General features: G+C 34.5%; 1 pseudogene; it reads right to left on the bottom strand.

Moving 5' to 3' along the window:
* Positions 1–564: 564 nt before the first annotated feature.
* LOC125265512 lies at positions 565–8,747 on the bottom strand (annotated as a pseudogene).
* Positions 8,748–8,991: the final 244 nt, after the last annotated feature.

The following is an 8,991-nucleotide window of genomic DNA, read 5'->3' as shown; positions in this document are numbered from 1 at the left end:
TTCTTCTAGTTTTTTCATCAGTTCTTCTCTTTCTCTGTTCAGTTTCTCCATCAGGATCTTCATCTTGTTTTTTTCTCTTCCCATTCTCTCTATCTCTTGTTTCAGTCTCTGGTTAAATTCATAATAAACTCTCTGTTCTTTCTCTCTTCTTTTATTATCTTCTTCTTCTCTTCTTGTTTTTTCCTCTAGTTTCTCCCATTCATTTTGTTCTCTCTTCATCTCATAGATCTCTCTCTCTTTCTCTTTCATTTGCATTTTATATCGTTCTTCTTTCTCATGAAACTCTTTTTCTCTTCTCTTTCTCTCTTTGTCATTATTCTGTCGTTCTTCCTCCATCATCATCTTCATTCTCTCTTTCTCTTCTTCGAGTTTCTTTATCAGTTCTTCTTTTTCTCTGTACAGTTGCTCCACTTTCTCCATCATCATCATCTTTATTCTCTCTTTCTCTTCTTCAGGTTTATTCATCAGTTCTTCTCTTTCTCTGTCCAGTTGCTCCACTTTCTTCATCATCATCATCTTTATTCTCTCTTTCTCTTCTTCATGTTTCTTCATCAGTTCTTCTCTTTCTCTGTTCAGTTTCTCCATCAGGATCTCCATCATCTTTTCTTCTTCTTCTTCATGTTTAGATTGAAGATCTTTTTTCTCTCTTTCCATTCTCTCTCTTTCTTGTTTTAGTCTCTGTTTAAATGCATGCAAATCTCTCTGTTCTTTCTCTCTTCTTTTCTCATCCTCTTCTTCTCTCCGTGTCTTTTCCTCCAGTTTCTGTTTCTCCATTCCTCTCTTTCTCTCTTCATCTCCTCATGGATCTTCTCCTCACTCTCTTCTTTCTCTTTCATTTCTCTTTTATATTGTTCTTCTCTCTCATTAAACTCTTCTTGTCTTCTCTTTCTCTCTTTGTCATTATTCTGTCGTTCTTCCTCCATCATCATCTTCATTCTCTCTTTCTCTTCTTCGTTTCTTTATCAGTTCTCTTTTTCTCTGTCCAGTTGCTCCACTTTCTCCATCATTCACCTCTCTTTCTCTTCTTCATTTAATCAGTTCTCTCTTCTCTGTTCTTTTCCTCTCTTCTTTTCTTCTTTCTCTTCTTCGATCTTTATCTTCTTCTTCTCTTCTTGTCCACTTTTTCCTCTATTCTCTCTTTCTCTTCTTCATGTTTTCGTTTCTCCCATTCATTTCTTTCTCTCTTCATCTCTTTCTCTCTTTTATTCTCTCTCTCTCTTGAGTCTCTGGTTATCTCTCTCTGTTCTTTCTCTTTTTTTCTTATTTGCATTTTATATTTCTTTCTCTCTTCATTCATAGTTTTTCACTCTCATGAAACTCTTTTTCTCTTCTCTTTCTCTCTTTGTCATGATTCTGTCTTTCATTCTGTATTCTGTTCATCACTCTGTCTATTTCTGTTTTGTATTGGGTCTGAAGTTTTTCTTTTTCTGTTTTTATTTTCTCTTTTTCTTGCCTCATTTCTTCTATTTCATGTCTAGATGTCTCTCGTTCTTGTCTCATCGTGTCTTGTATCTCTTTTACTTCCTCTTGTCTTTGTGTTTTATATTGTTCTTCTCTTTCTATATATTCTTCACTTTTCTTCCTCTCGTTCTCTATTCTGTTCATCAGTCCTTTCTGTTTCTGTGTGGTATTTGATCTGCAGTTTATCTATTTCTGTTTTTATTTTATCTTTTTCTTGCCTAATTTGATCAATTTCATTGGTAAGTGTTTCTTGTTCTTGTCTCATCTCTTTCTTCTAGTTTTTGATCAGTTCTTCTCTTTCTCTGTCTCTGTCTATCAGGATCTTCATCTGTTGTTCTTGTTTTTCTCTCTCCATCTGTCTGAACATCTTACAAGAGTAGAAACTCCCTCCGTTCACTGTCACCATGTTGTCTATCTTTCTCCAGTAGATCAGACACCTGTGTTCGGTCTCCAGTCTGATTATTATTAAACACATGGAATCTGTTTCCACACGCTTCAATCAGATTCATCAAAGGAGATCCAGGTTTTCCCAAACACTGTTCAATGGTTTTGTTCTTCAGATAATCTCCTCTGGTGAAGAGCACCATGGTGAACATTAGAGATTTCTCACCGAATGTCTCTTGGATGATCTTCACTGATGTTGCTTCTTCTTGAGTGAATCGTTGTCCTAAATTGAGCACAATGGATGAACACATGTGGTCCAGGCAGGATCATGGAGATGCAGTGTTTGATTTCTCTCTGGATCTCCTCATTACTCAGTTCAGTATCGAAACAGTCCTGGAGTGTCGATCACAGTAACGTGTCGGCCGTTGATTTCAGATGTTTCTCTTCGACTCTCTTTAGTCACTGACTCTTGAGATGTTTCTGCTGTAAACGCATTTCTTCCTAAGATTGTGTTTCCAGTTGCACTTTTCCCAACTCCAGTTTTTCCCAGCAGCACAATCCTCACTTCATCCATGTTTTCTCTTGAACCTGAAAATGTAAAAGATTGAAAAACATTAAAAACGAAACAAAACAGGAATTTAAGAAAACATCTTAATTTATTCAAGTGACAAGATCAAAGGGGGGTTGGGGTAAGATGAGCCACTTTTCACCTGTTTCACTATTTTGTCAAATTAGTTTGTTACATTATAGAAATTAAAATTATAAAGTGCTGTGCCTCTTTCCTTTCCCATTACTAAAATAGTTTAATAAGCTTTGGCACAACTTACCCTATGCCTGTATTAAGATGGTGAGTGGGTTCAGTCAATTCCTTAAATATTTACATGTACATTTAATAAATTTACTTAAAAGAAAACAATTGTATTATCATATTAAGTCACCCTAACTGAAATTCATGTTGTTGTTTTTCTCTTTCAGTGTAATTAGATTTTTAAAAAAAGAAAGAAAGAAAGAAAGAAAATCTTTCAGCTTCACACTAACTTGCCAAAATGATCAGTTGTGATGTTCTAACAATCTACATTTCCTGTGGAAACACTGAAGCTTGTACTGTACTGTAGAATTAAAATGTAATAATTCATATAATTTTTGTAATTTTTCATGTTGTATAGTTTGACTCATTTTGGTAACACTTTACTTGAAGGGGTGTGCATAAGACTGACATGACACCTTCATAATCATGACATGACACATGTCATGAATATGAAGGAGGTTTTATGAATGTTTATGACAACTGTCATTAAGTGTCATTCGCTCTGTTATGTCATTTTTAATGCAAAGATGACATTGTTTGAGATGTCCGAGTTACGACAACTTGACATAAACCAATACATCATAACCTGTCAGTGTCTTTGTCATGACAACTTGACATCATTTAGCTTTATGGGTTAACATTGCATTAAACTGTCATGTAGTTGGTTTTGACATTGGCTGTCATGAGGCCATTATAATAGTGTCATGAATATGTATCTTGAGCTCAAGTACAGTGGTACAAATTGAACTTGTCATTAACATGTCATTAAGTGACAATACTCTGACTAATAATTTTATAACAGCGTCATGACTATTTTTCATTTCATGTTTTTTTTTTTTTTTAAGTTTCCACCAACAAGGTCAGATAATAGACAATTTCAAATTTCTTAAAAAAGATGACACTGTTATAAAATAATGGTAACACTTTATTTTAGGGTCTTTTAACTAGTTGCTTATTACTATTAGCATTCATATGGCTAAAATATTGGCTATTTATTAGTACTTATAAAGCACATATTAATGCCTTATTCTGCATGATCTTATTCTACATTCTTAATCCTACCCAATACCTAAACCTAACAATTAACTATAATAAGCAGTAAATTAAGAGTTTATATATGTGTTCCCTATACTGAAGTGTTACCAAAATAATGTAATGTAATGTTAACCCATAAAGCTAAGTAGTTTTTTTAAGTTTGATAATTAATCTGCTATGTCATGTTTATGACAGGTTATGATGTTTTGCTAATGTCAAGTTGTCATGACAAAGACACTGACAGGTTATGATGTATTGGTTTATGTCAAGTTGTCGTAACAAAGACATCTCAAACAATGTCATCTTTGCATTAAAAATGACATAATTGAGCGAATGACATTTAATGACAGTTGTCATAAACATTCATAAAACCTCCTTCATATTCATGACACGTGTCATGTCAAGATTATGAAGGTGTCATGTCAGTCTTATGCACACCCCTTCAAGTAAAGTGTTACCCTCATTTTTCTAGTCATTACCTTGTGGCAGTAAATGTGTCTCTAGTGAATGAATTTTCTTCATCTCTTCATATTTCATCAGTTTTTTCATCTGCATCTCCAGAAATGTCTCTGTGGAGAAAAACTCTCCTCTGTTTCCTTCCAGCATCTTCTCAATGTTCTCCGTCAATGTGGACACTTGTGTGTTGGGACCAATGAAATGATGTCGACCTCCAAATCTCTCAATGACAGACTGTATTTCTTCATTGAGTTCTGCTGGCTGATGCTCTGAACTCTGCATTATGAGGATCATCATGTGTTTGTTGATTCTGGAGCTGAAGATCCTCTGGATCTCCTCCATTTCTGCTTTGTCTTCATTATTGAGTGGAAGCGTCAGGAATAATGAGGAGGAAAACATGAACTCCAGGATCATAGAGAGATACACAGCGGAGAGTCTGACGCATCACTTCCTCCTCTGAGAGCTGACTGAGAGCTGGAAGCTCCACCAGACTGGTCTGACGTCCATGAAGCTCCACGCCTGATCTTCTGTCTGTCTGCTGCAGGATCTGCTCTGATATGGAGGATTTTAATGTCCTGTCACTCCCACACACAACCAGATTCAGCTTCACACCCTCTAAAACTGACAATAGAAGAACATGTAAAAACCTTTATTAATGTCCCATCACTCTCACACACAATCAGAAACTGAATGATTGTTTTTTGGGGGTGTTTCTCTGTATATGAGCATCCAAATGCACTAATATTCTCAAATATATGTTATAATTTAACGTCTGATTAGATTACAAAACAAGAGCAGTTTAATACATTTGCTAAACAATGTGCACAATTTTTAATAATTCTGACAATGGCTGGTAGGGTTGCATGGCATATCGGTACTACGGAAGTATCGCGATACTAAAGCTTCAAAATACTGGCCATGCCACTTTATTTTTTTAAATGGTTGTATTGTCAATAGTACAAACCTTATTCCAAAAAAGATGGGCCACTGGACAATTGTGAATAAAAAGGAATGCAATAATTTACAAATCTAATAAACTTAAATTTTATTCAAAATAGAATATAGATAACATATCAAATGTTGAAAGTGAGACATTTTGAAATGTCATGCCAAATATTGGCTCATTTTGGATTTCATGAGAGCTACACATTCCAAAAAAGTTGGGACAGGTAACAATAAGAGGCCGGAAAAGTTAAATGTACATATAAGGAACAGCTGGAGGACCAATTTGCAACTTATTAGGTCAATTGGCAACATGATTGTGTATAAAAAGAGCCTCTCAGAGTGGCAGTGTCTCTCAGAAGTCAAGATGGGCAGAGGATCACCAATTCCCCCAATGCTGCAGCAGAAAGTAGTGGAGAAATATCAGAAAGAAGTTTCTCAGAGAAAAATTGCAAAGAGTTTGAAGTTATCATCATCTACAGTGCATAATATCATTCAAAGATTCAGAGAATCTGGAACAATCTCTGTGCGTAAATGTCAAGGCCGGAAAACCATACTGGATGCCCGTGATCTTCGGGCCCTTAGTCGGGATCATTAAAATGTACGCCCCCAATATTTGCATATACCAGCCCATGTTCAAGGCATTAGACAAGCCAGTATTAACGTCTGCCATAACGAAAAATGGCAGATGGAGCGATAATAACTGACATGATCCATGATATCATGATATTTTTAGTGATATTTGTAAATTGTCTTTATAAATGTTTCGTTAGCATGTTGCTAATGTACTGTTAAATGTGGTTAAAGTTACCATTGTTTCTTACTGTATTCACGGAGACAAGACTGTCGTTATTTTCATTATTAAACACTTGCAGTCTGTATAATTCATAAACACAACTTCATTCTCTATAAATCTCTCCAACAGTGTGTAATGTTAGCTTTAGCCATGTTAGCACTATCAAACTCATTCAGAATCAAATGTAAACATCCAAATAAATACTGTACTTGCGTGATTAGACATGCTGCATGACGAACACTTTGTAAAGATTTATTTTGAGGGTTATATTAGCTGTGTGAACTTCGTTTATGCGATGTATTATAGAGTTGCGAGCTCGGGGGCAGGGAGCGAGAGGATTTTAAGGGGACACGTGCTGGATCGGCGCATTTATAATGATGCCCCAAAATAGGCAGTTAAAAAACTGAATAAAAAAAATCTATGAGATATTTTGAGCTGAAACTTCACAGATACATTCAGGGGACACCTTAGACTTATATTACATCTTTTGAAAAAGGGTTCTAGGGCATCTTTAAGAAAATATGTGGCGTTTTTACACCATTTCTCCTGTTTCCATTTAGCAAAACTTATTTTTTCAATAGCAACTACACCCACACCACCCCTAAACCTACCCTTAGTGATTTATAGTGCATATACATTTTATAAGCACATGTGTTCCCTGGGATCGAACCCATGGTCGTATAATCACATGATTGCATATTGTTATTGCAATGCTATTGTTATGTGAAACCCGAAATATAACGCAGCTAAAAGAGTACAATGCATTAAAATGAAAGTGCCCTGTTGTCGATAGGGGCGCCACTTTAGGAAATGCGTGAAAACTTTAGGGAAAGTGACAAAACGACCTATATGGTCGTATTGGTTGGCGAACATGATGAAATTTCAAGATATACCGGCTAAAATGTTCCTGATAGTTTGACAATGTGGCACGAGCAAAAGTGCTGTTTTTGTTTTGTTTCTGAATGTGTTTTTGAACAAATCGAGTGAATCACTGATTCACTACTAAGCCATTCATAAACAGTCATTTGCTTCATTCCTGAAGAAATTAGACATTTTGAACAAATCGTTTGAATGATTCAGTGACTCATTCATTAACACTTAATTGCTGCCACCTATTGGCAGCTTTATTTTCCCATTTAAAGTAGGCCTATTTAATTTCTTCCAACATTTTATATATATGGTTTTATATCTAAAATAACAGTATTTATGTAATTGTAAGTGCAGTGCAGATACATAAATACCACATCTAAATGTCACTTTGTGCAGTTTCTTTGCTGTGCAGTGCTAAGATGAATTTTGTTTACACAAATTTTGGCACATTTTTATTGGTAACAATAGCCAGTCATTCATTCTCATTAATGAAGTGTTCAGGGAAAAATCTGATCTGTTTTCATTTATATCTATGAATTCATATGAAAGATTTGTTCATTTTGCCAAACTATAAATTAAAACAATACTGCATGATATTGTGATCAGCTGGTATAGTATCATGAGACATTTCTTTATGGTATCATGAAATCCTGGTGGCTGGTTTTGCTTGAAACCAACAATGAAACCAACGATTTCTGAGCCAGTGATGTCACTCTTTACTCTGAACATGAATCATAACTGTTTTAAATACTTTTGATCTGTCTCAGCATGTACATGGAACCACTCTAGTACTTTTCAGGGTCTAAACATTTCCTCGATTGTTATTAAAGACGTAGCACTGTCTGAACGACGTAGAGCTGCCACTCTAAATTTCGTTGCATTTGTACAATGTCAGTAAAGTGTATTCCTCTAAAATAGAGTGGTCAGGTAAAAATGGACTCAAGTTTTCAGTAAGACAAAAATAATACTCTTTGGAAAGGAATTATGGGTGGATTACACTGTAAAAAAGAATTGTTGGTTTAACTTAAAAAGTAAGTTACCTGGTTGCCTTAAAATTTTGATTTCATTGAAATAAATAAAAAAAATGAGTTAATACAATGAAGGCGATTGGTTTAATAAATAGAAACTCAAAATATTACCTTATCTGAACCACAATAATTATATTAGTTAATCTGACAAATGTCATAACAAATCATGAAAATATTTTTTTACAGTGTAGGTTATATTTATGCTATATTATTATTATTATATAATTAAATATTTGTAATTACATTTGTTTGAAGTTGCAAAATGCAGTTCAACAAATCTTAGTAAGCATTTCAGTAAACAATCTAATGTAGGCTATTTTACAAAATATTTTTGCCTGTTTTAAGCAAAAACTCACTTAGTTTATATTTTTTTTCTCCAGAAAACATAATATTTTATGCTATTTTACTTGTCTAATAAATGCATCTTGATTTTTGTCTGCTATGAGATGGTTTAATTAAGTCTCGCAAGTTCTCTTGAGTGAGATCTGGTACTTCAGTTTAATAAATAATGTAATTATATAGCGAGGTCAAAAAAAAAAAAAAAAAAAAAGAACATAAAAAAATGTGGAAAGTCTGATGAAAAACAAACAAACAAACAAACAAACAAACAAACAAACAAACAATTAGGCTATGGAGTGGTTTCTAAATTATTTCCAAATTGTATTCCTATTATGAGCTCGCTTGCGCTTGATTTGACAATCTGAGGGCTGTAAGCTACGTGCTGAACTCCATTTAAAGAGTTTAATCTTAAACAACTGATCGTTTCGTTTAATTAATAAAGTGTATTATGATGGATCACTGAAGAAACATTTTTAATAAAAAAAAAAAAAAAAAAATCGAATTATCTTAATGTCAAACTTACCTGCACTGTGCGCCATCCTTGTCAACACCTTGTTTCCAGTTTCCAATTTCCAAAAAAACAAAAGTGAAAATGTGCGGATGAAACGAGTTTCTATAAACTCACCTGCGCCCCTCTGTGGTTTCACAACACATCCGCATATTCTCCAGCTGAGTGGTTCAACCGCAGCACGTGACGACTGAACAGCAGATTCACTGCCATATGGACATTTCTAACAGAAAACATCATCTCCTGATTGTACCACAAGGATTTTCTATGAAACTGCTTTAAAACAATATGTAGGCCTGTTGTGAAAAGTGCTATGCATATACATTTGAATTTAATTGGCTTGTTTTTTTTTAATACTAAATAT

This window comes from Megalobrama amblycephala, linkage group LG1 (genome assembly GCF_018812025.1).
Source record: "Megalobrama amblycephala isolate DHTTF-2021 linkage group LG1, ASM1881202v1, whole genome shotgun sequence".
Classification (NCBI taxonomy): Eukaryota; Metazoa; Chordata; class Actinopteri; order Cypriniformes; family Xenocyprididae; genus Megalobrama; species Megalobrama amblycephala.
This window is presented reverse-complemented; position numbering and strand designations above follow the sequence as displayed.